This window comes from Typopeltis vanoorti, chromosome 22, assembly GCF_054136105.1.
Source record: "Typopeltis vanoorti isolate ZY-2024b chromosome 22, IOZ_Tvanoo_1.0, whole genome shotgun sequence".
Taxonomy (NCBI): domain Eukaryota; kingdom Metazoa; phylum Arthropoda; class Arachnida; order Uropygi; family Thelyphonidae; genus Typopeltis; species Typopeltis vanoorti.
Window position 1 is genome coordinate 75444400 of NC_143570.1, and position 19677 is coordinate 75464076.

The 19677-nt window shown below is 36.6% G+C and overlaps 1 long non-coding RNA gene across 1 annotated transcript in view; it reads right to left on the reverse strand.

Moving 5' to 3' along the window:
• Positions 1-278: 278 nt before the first annotated feature.
• The window catches only part of LOC150094491 (uncharacterized), an 85335-nt gene continuing 65936 nt past the window's right edge, over positions 279-19677 (reverse strand). The window contains exon 3 of the long non-coding RNA XR_016550255.1: positions 279-796. This is a non-coding gene — a long non-coding RNA (uncharacterized LOC150094491). The remainder of the gene's footprint in view (positions 797-19677) is intronic.

Here is a 19677-nt window from a genome sequence, read left to right on the forward strand (position 1 = left end):
CGCCTAATAATTGTCGTCATTTATTCAGGAATTGCAATAAACTAGTGGTGTCCATTCGTGTATTAACAAAATTAAATTGCAGTTTAAACAAGCAATAGAAATGCGATACAGAATTCAAAGCAGGCAATATATAAATGATTTTTTTATTTGAAACATAATCAAGAATTTATCACTGTCTAATGATGACTTGTGACTGGACAGCTTTTTAAATTCTTAAATTTCTAAATTTTTAAATCAGCCATTATTCAGAGGTGGCCCTTTACGACAGACGGCGGAAACTTTCCGAACGAAATGTTTGACAGCGCGTTGATAGTGAGTGAGGTTCGAAAGTTGTTCATTTATCACAGTCTACAGGGTTAGCACTATACACATAAGAAAGTTGTCCTGGAAAAAGGCATAGAGTGAAATATGACTGAGACCGGACGATGTCATGACTGGATTTATTCACCAAGTGACGAATCAAATTCAAAATCTGAAAGTTTTTACCGCAGGAGAACGTATACTTGTGAAAAAAAAGCCAAGCCGGCATAAAGCATTATCAGTGAGGTGGTAGGTAACAGACCTGATCGTCCATCTGTCAAATTAGCCACGATACAACTAATAATGCAATAAAGCATTAAAATAATTTTTATCGTAGCAACAGATTAAACATTGATTATTAAAAAGCTAGGGCTTGAAACAAGAAAAAAGGATTCCTCATTATAGATAATTTGTTTCTTTTCCAGTCAGTTCCTAGAGTGGGGCATCCATTCTGTCCATTTCTTCATATCCACTAACATCTTCTCGTCTTCTTGTCCTAAATGAGAAATTAATTATCATTAAATAATCAGAACTCAATGAGGAAAATATTTAATTTTATTTTTCAAGGATTGTCCTTAAGTTTAGCCTGATTAAGTGGTATAAATATTGGCGTTTTATTTATAGAATAGACTGTTCCTGAACTGATGGATAGCAAGGAGGTTTCAATTGCCCAGGAAGATTTTCTTAACGCGCTAGTGAAAGTATTCCATGGAGAGAACAAAGTTTACTTTTGATATTCAACTTTGTTCTCGTTCAACACCTAAGAACTTAATAGTTATTGGGTTTATTATAATCAACCATCCAAAACAACCGGTTTATAACCTGCTGTATTTGTTGAAGACTGAGATTAATTCATGCATCTATTACTATACAACAAATGCTACGATAACTATGTCAATTTGTATAGTAATGGCACAATAAACGATGGTACTGCTGGTTTTTTGAATTATACGATGTCGATTTTGCTTTCGTTTGGCATAATTTAGATACAAATTGCTTAGTTAATGTCTTGCTAAATTTTAGAAATATTTCTTCAAGATTCGTCTGTTAGAAGTTGTTTTGTCATATTGTAAAACAGACTGATAACAAAACGCTAACTGATCACTTTGTATTGTTGCGAAATTGAATTGCATCGCTAGAAAAGCACCGGATAAATATATGGAGTCCGAACAGTTTCTCGAGCAAGATAATATATTTGGTTTAAAGACATTTAAAACAGATCTAGTTGTAAGAATTTTGGAAGTTAATCCGTATGTGTTATAAAAACATTTAGAAAAATAGTTTGGAAAAGTGATTACAGAGTCCACCAATACGCTATCGGTTGGTTCTGCAATAGAATTGGATTCAGTAATAGAAACGTTGATTGTTAACAAGAAGTTTTACTTCCGCTTGTTATGTTAGTTAAACGTTCCTTCTTAAACTGGTTTTTCTAGCTCTGTTTGAGGGAAGAATAATGGATAGTTTTCTACTAAAACTCATCTCTGCCATGAAGTGAAGAATTTATCCACGGAGAAAAAACATTCTTTTCTATCAATAGATTTCGCTTACATCTTCTAAAGTTGAAAGGCTGCATTTTTCGTATCGGCTAGGTCACCTAAGAGTCACGTGTTTTGCAGAGAGATGGTTGCAATGAGAAACGGCGCATATGGTTTTTTCAATCGAATATTTAACCTGCCACCTCCTGGATAACAACATAAATCTTTTTGTCATCGTTTTCGTTACTCGAGAAGCTGACAACAGTAAAAGTTTGATAACCTGCTTAACTCCGAGTAAATATGATAAGTAATTGGTGAAAATCTTTTTTTTTTTTTTTTAAATCGAAATGATTTGTGTCACCTTCTTCTAATCAGGTCAGCCATAATTTCATTGCAGTCGCTATACTTCGAACTTGATCAGATGTAATGCGAAGTTCTCCATATAAACGTTTCTTCGAGTAGGTTCACTGCAGTTTGTAAACCAGATACATAAATCTAGTTCAGTTTCATTTCATATTCGCTAAAATTTCATAATCCTATTTGATATTCTATTGCTCTTTTCTGTAGTTTTACAATGTCGGTATACCAGTTATCCCCAGAGAATGAAGCGTATATGGTAATGCCAGCCAATTCTAAACGAAGGAAGTTTCATCCTGACTACAACTCATCTATAATGTCTTGTTGACAAAAAGTCGAAGCCATCTATGATAGTGGGCTCTTAAAATGTAATTTGCTTGCATTTCCGTTTGTCGTATGATCACAAAATGTTCCTGCATCTCCAGATGGACTCAATGAAATATCAAGTGTAAAAAGTAGAATTTTTTCTTCTTTTGCCAGTCTAGCCTGTTCAAGAGTAAGCGCCGTGTTTTCTTTTTAGTTTACTATTTGATCCTTTCGTCATCATGAATTACTTCTTGTGAATAGCGTGGTATTACGACTGTCTTGGTGAACGATATTTCTAATTCGATGAGAAGCCTTTATTTTCTAGATCGTAACTGAACGAATGAAAGACAAGAAGATCTGTAAACTAAATTTAATTTCCTGAAAATCTCTAGCTTATTTCAAACATGGATTCCAAATATTTTCCTCTAGTTATCTTCACATAAACTGAATGATCTTGATTAAAAGATCCGTTAAAGGATACACAATCCCCGATTGTTTAGGAGAAAGTGAACTGCTATATTTTTCTTATATATTCTCACTCCGAAATGGAAAATAGGTATTGGTGTGTGGCAATGTAAAACCGATATCCGTGCGTCTCCAGCAAATAAAACCATACTCCCATCCCATCACTTATTTTTTTCGTGTTAGGCTCGAAAGGAAGTTTCATGTTCTTCTGGCCGGATTGCCAGGTTGATGAACTAAAACTCGAGTTTCTGGGAGACAAAACCCTTCCACTGCCGTTATGACACAGACTAACTCGCTTTCATTTGAAAAGCCTTGATGAAGGCTCTTCGCGTTCTAGAAGGGACTCGAACCCATGTCTTTCCAACCAAAGGGATTTTTCAATATTGATTTTACAGTGGTAGAATTCTTTCTCTTGCTTTGTTGTGTTCCCTCAAAACCTGACACTAAGTGTTCAAAGCGTTGATTACTTTGATCTGCAAGGTCATCTTTGCTTCGTTCTTTCTTTTTAACCCTGGTTATTAATCATATCTCTGCACTTTTGTTTCTTCTTTACCTATTATTTTTCCTTTTTTGTTTCATCTTTCCCCCTTGATTAGTAATATAATAGTGTTTTAATTTGTACTGTTATTTCCCTTGCGTATTCATATTTTTAAGTGTATTCCGGTCATGGAAGGTTGTGTATCCCATTAGTGTCATGGACTGGTTACGGTTTAAATAATTTAGAAACTCTGTTTTGGAGACCAAACACAGACCTTTTCAGTTCTACACTTTGATCTTAGCCAAAAGTTCTTAGTCACTGATAAGCAAACTGATGGCCTCATACTAAGCGATGAAGTCCATTTATCACTTAAAGACATTGACAAGCGTCTATGCCCTAAGTGAGATTCAAACTCGCCGCCTATTGGTTGGAAAGTACGGAAGCACCACCACTGAAATAACTTAATTGCCCTCGTTTCTCACACACAATTAACCTTTAAGTTTATAACCAACTCGAAGTGGCGATAAAGGGCAGTGATCTGAAACAATGTAAGAACGTGCCGTTCTTACGTTGCTTTCTAGCAAAACCAAGCTTGACACTATTATTAGCAGGGATAAATAAGGAACGGAATAAACTTTCTTTAGGATCAGTTATCTATATCTATATACACCGGTGTCCAAACCATAAGGAAAGAAGAACATTTTACCTCTAAATAAAAATTAGAAAAAACTTCATGACTATAGCCAAATGTGGAAACAAATTTATTGCCAGCATCATAACAATCTATATTACATAAAATGTGTTATCAATTTCTTAAAAATTAAATTGCAATATGTTTTTGGCAAAAGTTACAAATTTCCTAAGGACTAATTAAGGAATTTATATACGAGGTGGATAATTTAATTCCCGGAATGCACCTGTAAAACATTTACATTCGGAACTATACATTAGTGGCTACTGTCGCCATCGAAGTAGTGCAATTATACACGAGTTTAGACGGTGTCCCCATTTTTGGAAACGCCCTGAAACTCTTTTTCCTGAACTCTCGAGTTCCTTTATCACATAATGCTGGATGTCAGCGATGTCAGAAAATCTTCGTCCTTTTAACGGGGTCTTTAATTTTGGAAATAGCCACAAATCACAGGGACCAAGTAGGGTGAATAAGCAGGATATTCGATTTTTTGACCAAGAACTTTCTCACGATGAGCGCACTACGGCTTGGTGCATTGTCGGGATTGATGATCCACTTTCCAGACCACAATTCAGTTCTTTTTCTCTGAACAGAATCTCGTAATCTTTTCAGCACATCTAAATAGCATTGTTGGTTGATGTTTGTCCCTGTTCAGTGAATTCATAGTGGACTATCCCCTTGTGACCAAAGAAACACACCAGTATGGTCTTGAACTGTGAACATGGTATGCGTGCTTTTTTCGACTTGGGGAACTCGGGGTTTTCCACTGCATGCTCTGGCGTTTTGTTTCGAGATCGTACTGGAAGCACCAGGTTTCGTCACCCATCATTACTCTCGGAAACATGTGCTTATTTGCAGGAAGATCAGTCGCAACTTGAACCCGCTGCCGCTTCTGTGCGTCCGTGAAGAACCGAGGCACAAACTTCGCAGGAATCTTTCGCATACTGAATTCTTCAGTTAAAATTACCCTGACTGTTTTTCGATTCATTTGCAATTCATCCACCATTAATCGATCACTTAATCGTCTCTCAGACTGTACCAAATCTCGCACTCTGTTCACATCTGAATCTGTCATTTCTGTTTTTTGCTGCCCACTTCTGGGGTCGTCGTTCACATCTCGCTCACCTTTGAATCACTTATGCCACTCAGAGACAGTTGACTTTTTCAGAACATCCATGCCATATGTCACTTTCAATATGTCCAAAGTTTTACTAGCGGTTTTGTCGATTTTCACCCAAAATTTGATGTTAACACGCCGCTCCAAATTTCGATCACACATTTTTAAGCCCACATTTACACGCAGATCTCTATTGTTTTTGCAATAACCAACTAGCAAATGGCTATCGTCTTGAGGCTTACGCAAGCATTAGTTAAAAGATGTAAAAATACGTGTACTTACGTGACTCTAACCAGATCACCACACAAGCGACGCTACGCGGCCGTTCCGGGAATTAAATTGCCACACCTCGTATAGTGCTTACAGAAAACTATGCCGAGAGATATTTCGGTATCGATATGTCCAACCAGAACTGCGATGCAGCTCTCACAACGTTGTGCCATGCAAAAATTCCTGCAGCCGTAAGTGATGCAGGAGTTTTTGAGGCAAACTGGCCCACTCCTCCTTCAGAGCAAGGATAAGAGCTTTGTTTTTTGGAGGGAAAGTTTAAGCAACAATGGGTCTCCCTATTGCGTACAAAACGTGTTCTATGGAACTGGGATCTGGTGAGTGCGCTGACCACTCGATTCGATTTATATCCTCGGTCTCCAGAAATATATCCACTGCTCGTGTACCCTGTAGTGTAGCATTGTCATCCATAAAAATGAATTCTTCGCCTACAGCACCAAGGAAAACAATCGAACATGACGTTGAAGAACTTCGTTGCAATATCGTTAACCAGTTGTAGTCCCTTTTTCCAGCACTTGTAGCGCGGTGCGTCCATTTAGCATAATGCCTTCTCTCACCCTGGCTCCAGCACCGCCATACGAATCCCTTTCGAGAACATTCTCGCGATGATAAGCAGTACCACTTTCCCGCAAGATCAAGTGCCGTCTGGAATCGGAGGAAAGACTAAAACGACTCTCATCTGTAAAGAGTACATTTTTATGGATACAACGCCACTGCAAACGTGCACTATGATGAACTGTGGATAAATTAGGACGCAGACTACAAGACGTCGGGTGTATAGGCCTACTTGTCGCAGACGTCTTGCCACAGTTTGACGAGATGTCCGTGTACTTGCAAACTGACATGCTGTCATATGTCGATTAGGTTTTCTGTTGAAATCAAACACCTGTCTTGATGTTCCGTGGTAGAGTGAGGACAATCTGTTGGCAAACGTCTGAAGATATTCCATTGGTTTGAAACGCTGCACAGAACCGAACCCGGATACAACCCTATCTGAGATGCCAAACTCTCTGCCAATATCAGTAATTCTGCGGTCCTCTTCAATCTTTCCCATAATTCTTTCACGTCTGAAATTATCTTGATGTCTTAGAGACATTAGAAGACATCCAAGTTTGCAACTTCATTTCTTTACGAAAAGAGAGCTTTGTTCAACCACGCTTATCGCAGCCTTTTGCCTTTTATCCTATTGAGTGCTATTCGAAAATTTGAATGCGTTCCCGCTCGCTACTCGAAATCGTCAGTTATACAAATTACCACAAGCTGATTCGTCTGAATTTGCGGTTGTAATCTTCACAAATAGCGTTCATCATTAGGTTTTGGACGCCTGTGTATTACAGAAATACTCACTGTATTTCAAATGAATAGTCCATGTAAAAGTAGTTCATTTACGTCTGCTAAAATGATATACAAATGACACCGATGTCTATTTGCTTGTTAACATTTCTTCTAAAGTTTTACTGTTATTCTTTTTCGTCTTTTCAAACAGCCAAGATGTCTGTTAACCTTGGAACAGTTCAGTTCGTTTTAAAATCTCGATGGGATATCTCCCTTTCTTTCTCTCCAGTTCAGATTAATCTCTTCTCTGTTTGTGTATAATTAAAGCTGTCAATGTGGCAGAAATCATGGGATCTCACAACTATCTACGTTCAGAACCTTTAGTGAAAAGACGAGCGCCCTCTTGCAGAAAACAATCGATAAATCATGCATCTCGGAGTAGGAATGTGATTTGCAAGGCTTGAATTCTCTAGTAATTGAGAGAAGAGATGGCTCTCCTTCTAAATTATGTAGAGTTTACTATTCACATGTGTTATTCATTGACTGCAAAGAAAAATGGTTCGTATTACGAAAGTGTGATGAGTAAGAATAAATTAATTAATGATATTTTCATACTCTTTTTGCCTCATATTTGTAAGAATTAGCTGGACATTTTATGTCTTCATAAAAGGAGACAAACTATTTCTAACAATAAAAAAGTTAGTTTCTATACGTAATCATTTCAGCAAAGGTCTCAAATAATTTCATTAATCATCATAGGACTTAAAAGGGATGAAGATATTAGAGATAAAAGTGACAATGGAAGGAATATAAGCTAATATTAAAAGGATCTGAGACAACAAAAAAGTTCCTTAGTGTTGTGATAAGAAATTGATTTTCTAATAAAAATGTCATCCGCTTCATGCACTCTGAAACTGGAAGTTAATATATTTAACATATTGACATATTTTGCTGGAAGAGAAAGCTAACCAAGTAGATTTAAGTTTCGAATTAACTTAGAGACAAATATAGACACGGAATATTAGTACGAAGCTGTAGTTTTTACTGCTCATAGGTGTTACTTTTTAACCTCTTTTCATTTAAAAATATTCTATTCGTCTTATTTGAATATTGAATAAAATAGATTATTATTTTGCCTTTTACTGTATGAGTTTAAAGAAACAATTATAAAGACAGGAGTACAGAGTATTTATAACAATTATCACAGAACATGAAACAAAGACAACTTGCTGTTAACAAAATGGAGTTATTTATTTAAACTGGAAAATAAATTCCGTTATTTAAATTATGGAATTCGTAATGGAAATAAAACTCCGAGAAATGTTGGTGACGTCATCGTGATTCAGTTAAATCCATAAATCCAGTTTAGTCAGCAAAATTACATTTTAATTCTTTTTAGACAACAAGGACGACCATTGCTCACTACTGTTATTTGTTTATTATTTTATTAAATATTTTTGGTAAGTTCCACCGACGATTTGCTGTTGCATTCTGTTCTGCAATATTCATGGATAAACAGTGGAACTAATGCGTGTTTAATTTGTGTTTTTATCTATATTGAAATTTCGATAAAAATACCAATTCTGTACGCTATTTTTGATATCTTTAATAAAACGAAACTGTACACATATGTTGCTCATATCCAGGTAAAACAGTGATCAGGATTCTCCAAGAATGACGCCTTAAATGCAACACACGATCATAGCAATCAATGCATTTAGTTGTTGTTCTTCTTGTGCCTTTCCCATGAATTTGCATTCGGCTTTTACATGATGCGACTTTTTTAATCGATCCCAAGCGACTTGTCGCAGAGTCTGACGTTGGTGGGAGAATGTCTGTTGATGTGTGTGTGTGTGTGAGTGTGTTCACGGGGCCGGTTTACCTGCCTTGAGGGATGAAAAAGCGGAGATAAACCTTCCACCCTCCCGTATGGGACCGCTTAACTCACCTTTAGTTCTAAAGCAGTGGTTCCCAATCTTTTTCGACTTCCATACTCATTTTAAATCCACTTCTATAAATTGTACCCCTTGTTTTTAAAATAGCAGTTTTTAAATACTGACACTCTTGTTCAGTGCCTATCGTAATGTAAAATTAGTGGAAATGAATTGGGAAAGGAAAATTACTACACTGTAAGGCTACAGATGTACGCGTTGCACCGGTGGGGAACCGATGGTCCAAAGAGGCCAGATAAAGGTTCCTCACATCTTGGATGGGAATCGAACTCAGGTCTTTCCTACCAAAGCGCTTCGTCTATACCTACTGAGTTACGAAAGCTCTCAATCAATGCATTCAGTCTGCTCCAGAAATTCTCTGAGCATATTTGACCCATTCATAACAACAAAGAAAATAATACATGCTTTGTAGCATCTCCCGGAGCGCAGCTTGAGAAGTAAATTGTGCATCATCTCGATTCTCACTATTTGTAAAATGCCCGAACTGTTAATTATAATTATGTGAATGTTTGACAATATCAGGAAAAGAGAAGGAGGAAAGTGAAGATGAACAGTATTCATGAATGAGCTATGAAAATTAGAAATTTGATACTGAAAGAAAATCGAATGCTATCGGATTAGGGAATTGAACATGAAGAAGTTGACAGTTGACGAATGAAAAAAAAAAGTTAAGCAGATACTAATATAGGCACGCAGTGCATGTTTTTATTGTATTAAAAAATGTACACATTCCTTGACCTTTTCGTTTTTAAATTATAAATAATGACCGATTTTTCGGATTACATTAAGTTAAATTAAATTAAATAAGTCATTATCCAATGTGTGTGTGTTGTGTTGTGTTATGTTAATCTCTGATAACATGATTAGATAATCGCTGTGTGTGTGTGTGTGTGTGTGTGTGTGTGTGTGTGTGTGTGTGTGTGTGTGTGTGTGTGTGTGTGTGTGTGTGTGTGTGTGTCTGTGTTATGATCCGTCGAGTCGTTTCCGACTACTGGCGACTCCACGAACATACACTCTCCATTCCGATCTCTCCCTGACCATGTCTCCAAGGGCACTTCAGTTGTTTCTTTAACTCCATCCACCCTTCTATTTCTCGGTCTTCCTCTTCTCCTGCTTCCATCAACTTTAGCAAGCATCATCATCTTCCCCAGACTGTCATTTGCTCGCATAATTTGTCAAGGGAGCAATCTATCTTTATTCTGTCTATCACTGGTTTATTGGCTTGCTTTGAAGTCCATGGTATTCTTAGTAAGCGTCTCCAAACCCATAATTCAAATGCATCTATCTTCCTTCTTTCACTCTTTCTCAGGGCCCAACATTCACATCCATACAGCACCACAAAGAATACCATTGCGTTCAGATAATTGCTGTACATATAGTAAATTCCGTATATCCTCCTTTAGATTAGGCGTGTGATTAATGCGATTTCCTCTTATATAGATAGATGAAGCTTGACTGTCTTCAGACAAACTCCTTCGTTTCTCTCCAGTTATTTTGTTGAGCGTTGTCTTTGGATAAGACTTACTTAATTTATAATTAAAGTGTGATTCGTTAGATGCTGTACCAATTTGAAACTTGCCCGATGCGTTACATGATTTCTGTTTTTTGTGGTGATCTCATCCACTGAATTTGGTGACTTCTCTTGTGGAATTGTACGAGCAAAAACACATCAGTTCTGTGTAGGTCATGTGTTAATTATGCCTAGGAAACAGTCCTTTCAAATAACCTTGGAAATGAGCAAGTTGCATCAGTCGAGAAAATACACCACAGAGAATTGCGCAGTAAATTCGAAACTTGAAAATACCACAATTTCATTACAATTGGATCCATGCTTTCAGTCTGTTGGTGGAGTTAGGTGGAAAGGAGATCAGTGATATTCATGAACTATCTACCAGAATCAAGGTCTAAATGTATTTTAAGGGTCACAAGGATAAATAATGTAGGTGTTAAATGGATGAATGAAGAGATTAAATATGTGATACAGAGGAAAAAGGCATTATGAAGCTAGCATAAGAGGAGGGGTAAAAATCAATTCCATGAGGATAACAAAGAGCAGACAGGGATGTTGACTTGGTTGGTAGGGTGTATGTGAGGAAGCAATATCCCAGAAGAGGAAGGTCACTAGCTGTGTGCCTCAGGAGGTCTGTTTTAGAGCCATTGATTCTGCCCCCCCCCCCCCCCCAGAGTGGTACTGCTACTGACTCCGTTGAAAAGAAACGGTTGCAAAAAAAAAATCTTCCCAACACCTCGCTGATAGAAATCCGAAGGAACTTTTAGCAACTCCCAAGGAGCTTATTCACCGGATGTAAACATTCCGCCATAAAAAATTAAGGCAGAGTTGGGCGTAAATTATTCCCACTTCAGTGCAACATTTACCTTATTGGTTTTCGTTCTTTAAATTTAATTAACTGATTTTGCCCTGCTTAAAAGCAATACTGAATCTCAGATTACAGCCGATATTAAACGATCAAATAATTACGTTTAATGCTCCTAAGACGATTGTTTTTTTTTTCGATAATACATCACTTGAGAACGAAGAATATTTATTTTGTTGGTACGTTGTTAATTGATCAAGATGTCAATTAAGACCTGATATGTGTTCGGTGATTTTAGAAGTGTTTGCTCCAGACGACCTGTCCTTTTCAAAACATACTAACAAAAGCCAATTTACTTTTTGCATTTGAGAGTAGGGAAGTGTAACAATCTGCCTTCTTAACTCTCTCTCTCTCTCGGTAGAATATCACTCTCAAGTGTTTTTATTCATTATTGTAATGCTTTTATTTTTCAAGAGCTCTTCTCCATTTTCCCAAGCTAATTATAATCTTACTTCTACTATTAATCTTTTGTATACTACAGCGTGTGGGACACTTGGGAGTGTCCTTTGACCGAGCGTGTATTTTGTGGATCATAATAATTCATTGTCGTATCATATACTGCTCAAAACAATTAGGGGATATTCCTGTTAAAATTATTTCACACTAAAATGTATAATTTGTTAAATTTGTAATAAATATCGATTATTTAAACAATATCTCATCAATTATGCCCTATCCATAAATAAGAAATATTTATTCATGTATAAAGTACCCAATAGTTATAATTATTTGCAGAAATGTATAATTATTCGACAGATACTAAAATATCCCTTAATTGTTTTGAGCAGTGTAAGATACCGGCCATTGCCCGGGACAGAAATTATGCCTTTCTTTCAGACAAAATGAATGAATTCTGTCCATTCAAGAAAAATTCGAAAATAAACTTTATGAATCTTTGCTGTCCTCCTTACAGCTTTGCGAATCAGGCATTCATCGGCCTGGTGTTTTTACAGGAACGCACAATTCGTGAAAAATATCAAGAACTCTGGTCGCACACGGTCATTCTTCTATTACTAAATGCATATCACGCTACTCACGTGAATGTAATGCGGCCCCGTTAAATCAGAACAGAAAACACCAAGAGGAAGTTTTGAAATAAACTCTTTTCGACGTGTAAAGCTTGTTTTATCACGTGCTTAAAAAAAAAAACTAGGTAACTGGTGGGATTTCCCACAGATCTTCCAAATATGCACAAAATAGTTTTCATACATTCTGAGGCTGTCGTTTAAAGCAGTGGTTCTCAAACTGTGGGGCGCGACCGCCAGGGGGGGGAAGCGGGAAGTTTGAAAGGGGGGCGCGACATACTTTCCTACAAATAAAAATTAAAACTGTCCTAAATCAGTTTTAAAAATAACAACAAATAAAAATACAGAAAGAAAAACTATTGATTATACAGGTTTTAATTTTCATGAATTTTAGAATAACTAATAATTATTTTCTTCACTCGCACTTTTAATATTGTTTCATTTCAATACATATTTTGATTAATTGCAAGTGTTAAAGCTAATTTTTATTGTAGGCCTAATATTATGATACTTTTTTGTCAAAAACTGTTAAATAATATGTAGAAAACACAAAATAAACTGAATAAAACGTCAAACTTAGTATGACTTCTGTTTTGATAAATAAAACCGGCCTGGGGGGGTGGGACGCTGACAGTGTTTTCTCTTGTGAGGTGGGGCTCAGAGGTAAAAGGTTTGAGAACCACTGGTTTAAAGCATTTACTTTGTCTGCATTATACATAGTTAAAAATTACTTGAAGTGATCAGTCATTAGAATTATTACTAACAATGTCGTAATGCTAATAGGTATCGATTATATTGAATACGTCTGGACAAGTTGTTTGTACTCCTTGAAGATCGCATTCAGCTTAGAAAATTTGAGGAAATACATTTTTAAATTAAAGTCTTATTTTGATAGCGACTTCATTAACTTTAATACTCAAACTTCTTTCTTATTAAAAATGAATAGGATTTTTTAACCCTTAGAATAAAATTCCAGAAAATGGAAAATAATTACTTGCTTGTGCCTGGTGCTTAGAAAAATAGACGATTAGAGCAAATATTGGATTGAAACTAAGGATTTCTTTCCAATCCAAAAATTAATTTTGGACTAATTTTTTTTTTAATTCTTTTTTTTTTTTTTTAAACAGGAAGTATTCCCAACATGATACGGTATTCAGCAATGAAAGAGAGCTTTTACAGTCGTACTCTTCACCCTTAAGCGGAGAAGGTATGAGAACGCGGTAAACTTAAGTGAATCAAAATAAGTACAAGATTTAGACTTAAACTGTAATTCAGTTGACATGTGATATCGTTAGTGAAACTCTCAGTGACTGGAAGATGTGCGCAATACAGAAACTGATTTGTGCGAGTTGCCATCAATAAATTGGGATCTTTCTCTCCCCAATATGAGACTTGATCTGTTAACATGCCGTTTGAACGTAATACATGTCATATGTATGCTGTCAACTGATGATCTTATTATTATTATTATTATTATTGTTCCGGGCAACTCCAAGGAGTCGACAGACTCATCGAGGGAGGCCCTAACACCATGTCAAGAACAACTATTCGACATTCACACAGTATCTATCATACCTTGCCTTGAACTCATTCACGGACGTAGCACCGACAACAGACTCTGGAAGCTTATTCCACTCATTCACTACTCTCCAAGTAAAAAACCTAGCTCTAACACCCTTGTCAACCACGCTCTTGCCCAGCTTCCATTCATGGCCCCTAGTCCTCCCACCACCAGTCATATTTTCAAAAATATCTTCTGGATCAATCTTATAGAAACCCTTCAGTAATTTGAATGTCTCAATCATATCACCCCTCCTTCGCCTATCGACCAATTTCTGCAACCCACAAATCTTCAACCTATTCTCATAAGGTTCATTCACAGACCTGCTATCATCTTGGTCACTCGTCTCTGGATCCTCTCCACTTCCTCCCCATCACGAAGAAATCCTGGTGCCCATAACTGGGCACAGTAGTCCAGATGGGGTCTTATCAAGGTCCGATACAGAGGAATAATGACTTGTTTGTCTCTGCATGTTAAAGTATTTTTCAGAAGCCAAGTGATTTGGTGAGCTGTTTTAGTCACTTTTGCAATGTGCCCCCTAAACTTCAATTCCCTATCCACCAACACTCCCAAATCTCTGGCCTCATCAATCTCCTGGAGTACGGTTCCACCAATGCGATATACTGCTGCTATTCTTTTCATCCCAAAGTGCATAACCTTACACTTTGGCACATTAAATTGACATCCATTTTTCCTAGCCCAGTCCTCCAAACTATCCAAATCATCCTGTAAAATTTTGACATCCTGTGCACTCATAATTGCTCTACCCAACTTTGCATCATCAGCAAACAAGTGAACACTTCCTCTCAAATCTCCTTTCCTATATCATTGATGAACAAATTGAAAAGCAGTGGTCCAAGAACAGAGCCCTGTGGCACTCCACTAGTCACAAGCTGTCTTTTAAACTTCACTCCTGAATAAACCACTCTCTGGTATCTCTCCTTCAACCACCCTCCTATCCATCTCACCAACCCTATATCTATCCCCATCTACTCCAGTTTACTGATTAGGGTTCTATGTGGTATCCTATCAAAAGCCTTGGCAAGGTCCAGTAGTATTACTTTAAACCCATTACCCATATCCAGTTCAGCCGTCACTGTGTTATAAAACGTGAGCAAGTTACTGAGGCATGATCTACCCTTCACAAAACCATGTTGTCCCCCATACAATATCCCATTTTCATCTATCCAATCCTGTATTCTTTTCTTGACTAATTTCTCTAAGACCTTGATAATGTTTCCTGATATGCTAATCGGTCGGTAATTATAACAGCAGTCTTAGAACCACCTTTATGCAGTGGAACTATTTTCCCCTCTTTCCACCTCCTCGGGACTAACCCAGACCCGAGACTCAAATTAAACAAAATGGTCAAGGGTACTGACAATTCTTTAGCTGCTTCTCGTACAACACGAGCTGGTATACCATCCAATCCCACAGATGTATTGACATTGAGGTTATGCAATAGACTACTCACCTCCACTTCATTCACCACAGTTCCCGTATAATCTACTGGTACATTCGTTTCTGCAATGTCACCACCTAGATGATATATTCTTGCAAAGTGCTCACTCAGTAACTCAAATATATCAACTGATTCAGTTACCTCCCTACCATCGGCATTCTTTAAAATCATTCTGCCATGTACATTTTTCCTTTTACTTGCTACATATCTAAAAAACTGTTTAGGATTCTCTTTAGCCTGCATGGCCAATGTTCTTTCGTAATCCTTTTTTGATTTTCTTACCACACTCGTTACCCTTCTGGCCTGCGCTTTATACCGTTCGTGTGCCTGCCGGTCACCTTTCTCCTTAAATTCCCTCCATAGTTGTTTCTTTTTTTGCACCTCAAGCTTAATGGTGTTATTCATCCATTTAACCCCTAGTTGATTTATTATTCGGACTCTAGGTATACAGTCAGCCATTGCTTCATGCAAACACTTCTTAACTGCCTACCATGTACTATCAACTTCTAGTCCTTGCAGTTGTACATGCCATGGCACTGAACCAATCAAACTCCTAAGCTTGTCATACTTTCCAGCCCGATAATTCCACATGTACCCATTTACATATTAATTGTAAATTCCACACTTTTAGCCACCTCCCAAGTCAAGACCCTATGATCACTCTCACCGATTGGTGGCAATGTGGTCATATTTGTTACAGCCAAATCCTCAGATGTAATTACTAGGTCAAGCACTCTCTGACCCCTAGTATTTTCCATTACATGCTGTCACAGATAGTTATCCCTTAATAACCGCATAAAATCCAATTCCTTCCTCCCATGTGTCCTCTCCTCACTCCAATCAATGCGACCATAGTTGAAATCTCCCATAATAAGCATCCTCCTGCCACTCATTTCTTCTATTTGCTTGTGCATACTGTCACCACCATCTTTTCCATCACCTGGTCTATAGCAGCACCCAATTGTATATTTAGTTCTGCTAGCCACAATCTCACACCAGATGGCCTCAAATATGCTCTTTTCTCTATCCTGCAATTCAACTTCTATTCTCCTTGATTGCAGCTCATCAGCTATCATCAACAATACTCCTCCCCCATTTTATTCTCCCTGTCATTCCTGAACACACTATACCCATCACATTCAATCCCACTAGCTATATCATCTACAGTCAGCCATGTTTCACTAATACCAATAACCTGTGGTCTGGAAGTGCCAACCATGGCCAAAAACTCTTCCTTCTTGTTCCTAATATAGACGTAATAAGACGTAATCTTATTACGTCTCCTTTCTGAATTAAGAAAATATAGGTTCGAGGCCCATTGTGGACTGTTACCTGTCTACGTCTTTTCATCCTAAGCTGAGTTAGCCACTTTCAAGCAAGGTGCGCTATAAGAAACTGGAGTTTCTGAAGGGCAGAGCGCTTGCAAATTAGAAGGATTCTCACCAATAATTCTGAACATCATCAAACTGTTTAATTGTCTTCTGTGATTAGATGGTGAATGATCCTGTGCTACTAATAGAGATTAAAAGAATGATTTAATACTAATAGAGGTTTGTGACAACCATCTTCTATAAGAAACCCCCTCTCCTTATATTTTATTATATAAGGAGAGAGGTATATTATATAAGTCGACAATATGTAATTAATTATGGAGGACACAGTATCATCTGCCTGCTTTGAGAAGGTTTTTTTTTTGATAAATTCAGAAGATAATTTATGAATATTGTGGTAAAATAGTACTAATTTAATTTTTATTACATCATTGCGGGAATTGAGTTGTTTTAGATATTCGAAGGGGGGAAAAACAACAGAAGATAGTGTTGACTTTTTGAGAATTTTAGTAACCTAAAATGATTAGATAAATTGTTTAGATTTTTTAACCAAGATAAACTCCTTTGATCACAAAATAAACTTCACCTTGGAACTTGAAAAGGATAAACAATTGTTCATTTCTAGATATGTTAATTAAAAAACAAATGGATGGACATATCATCCTTGCGGTTTATCGTAAAGCAACGTCGATATTTGCACTTCGCATCTTCCCACCACATTTCTCAAAAACTGAGCATCGTACGCATGCTCAAAAATAGAGCTACTCGCATCACAACAGAAAAAAAAGATAAATTATGTTATATCAGTGGCGTAGCGAGGGGTGGAAGGGTATGGTCCTCCCCGGGCGGCAGTTTTCACGTGAGACAATTGTATTTTTCGACGATTCTTTTATTTATGTTAACTTAGTAATTTTTATTACTTAATTAATAATTAGTTTTTAATAATACTTACAACTAAAACAAACATAATCATAATGTCTTAATTTATTTCCCTATACGTCGTTTTGACTTTTTGTAGTATTTTTGGTGTGTATTGAGAGTGGCGGCAAACTCAGGAATCTCCCCGGGCGGCAAAAGCTCTAGCTATGCCACTGTATTATATATCAAAAACCCCGATAGACAACGGTTATCCAAAAAATATGATCCAAAAAATACTTTTTTGCGACCCCCACAACAATCTGAAGAAACACATTACAAATTCTCCATTGCAATTCCTTATGCTGGAACAGTTTCAAAAAGGATTGCTACGCTCCTCAAACCATATGAAATACGAATTGGAAAGATAGAACCACTAGCATTAACACTGAACTAATTTATTTGCATTTTTAAAAGACAGAGAAATATAGAGCTTCCGAACGGTAGCAACAAAAAAGTATAATGCAGTTTTTTTATAATTGCAAATAATTTGCAAATTATTTGCAATTATAATTGCAAATTAATTGCAAATAACATCATACTCAAGCTACTGAATATATACTACAACACGAATCAGAGATAGCCAGATTTATTACGTAAAAGCAAGATTTGCGGTAAACAGAACGGATGTACTATAGATTTCTGAAATTGTCATGTATGGGATTGATATGAACATATTAACTAACAGTGGTTTTCTTTCCTTAGAAATCAAACATTCGCAATGTACCAAAAAAAAAAATAATAATAATATAATATAAAGCTCTGGTATACTGTAGTAGTCGTTTCTAATCAGTTCACGAAACGCACTTTACACGATTCGTTAAAACATTAATCGAAAATAAATAACGAGTTCGAACTAACAGGTTCCTCTACTTTATCTAGAATACATACTTCTAAGCATCAACAGACACGAGAAAATAATTATTAAGCCTGAAATGCATAACTTTTGATTATATGCAATTTCACAACAAACACGGAGATGTACTTGACTGGATTGTACTGTGTCGAAAAAGGAAAAGGTGCACAAAGGAGACGTTGGACCATCAAAATAAATGTTGCAGTCAATCGGTTGTTAATGTGGAAAATACTCATTTGCATGCAGCGGCGAACTGTAAATTAATTTCAGTGTCAGTTTTCCGCTTATCCCTAAGTATAATGAAACGTATCGTATTGTACTGCATGCTTATGGAAAAGGAGAATTGAAGTAAATAAGTTGAAATTTCCTTAAGGCCCATTTCAAAGACGCATTACTTTACACAGTAATGGGTCATTCACAGAAATCCGCTAATGTGTTGTCTCGATGGAAAACAATTTACGAAAGTTATTTCTGCTTTCCTTAAAAGCAATTTCTTTAAGTAGCTCGTTAAATGTGCGGTTTCGAAAATTTTCTTCGCTTATGATGGACGAGAATTTGAATGACGACTTGCAAATGTTTAAAGCAAATGAAATTTGAACCACTTCCTTCAGAATGGTTCGCATCACGACAAAGAAAAAGGCAAAAGCTAAATTGTGATTATTGTAAAAATAAAATAAATCAAAGCGTTCAAAGATCAAAATCTTAAATAAATTTCCATTTTCTTTTTTGGATGATTAATTCCCTCAACCTTTTATTAGTCGAACATTTAATTTTATTACTACAACAGACTTAATATTAACGCAAGTGACTGATGAGATCACTGAGCCATAACGAAGCAGAACGTCAAGTATCTAGTTTATTGATGGCAGCCTAGAATAGAAAATATCCATTAGGATGAAATGTTAAGTTCAGTCAAGTTGTCCACATCAGGGAACTGAAATTGTTGAATTATCCTCTCGCGTTACATCACGTGTGTCATCACTCACATTGACAACCACTGTAGTAGACTGCTGTGCTTCAACACAGGAACATCCTCTCCAGCGTACACATTTTGCGGAATAATATTAATTTAATGATTCCTCACACAGATCAGACAACATTACCGTAATAGACTACTTGCAACTAAGAAGGATAGCTATGAAGTAACTATTGATATCATAATATTGACACATTTTATTATTAATGAGATTCTTCCGTGGTGGAGAAATGCTTAATGATAATAAATTAAGTTTCAAAATCAAATTAAATGTAACCAAATAATGTCTATTGTCATTGCATGAGTTTATTCTAAGACTTTTAGACACAAAACATTGATCAGTCATCCCCATTATTTGGATGAAGTAAGGTAGGTTAAGTCGTCATAACATGGCAATATGTAGATAAAAGCTCAAGCTCATATTCGAATGATTAAATGTATTAATTTAATGAATGAATTAATTAATTTGAAT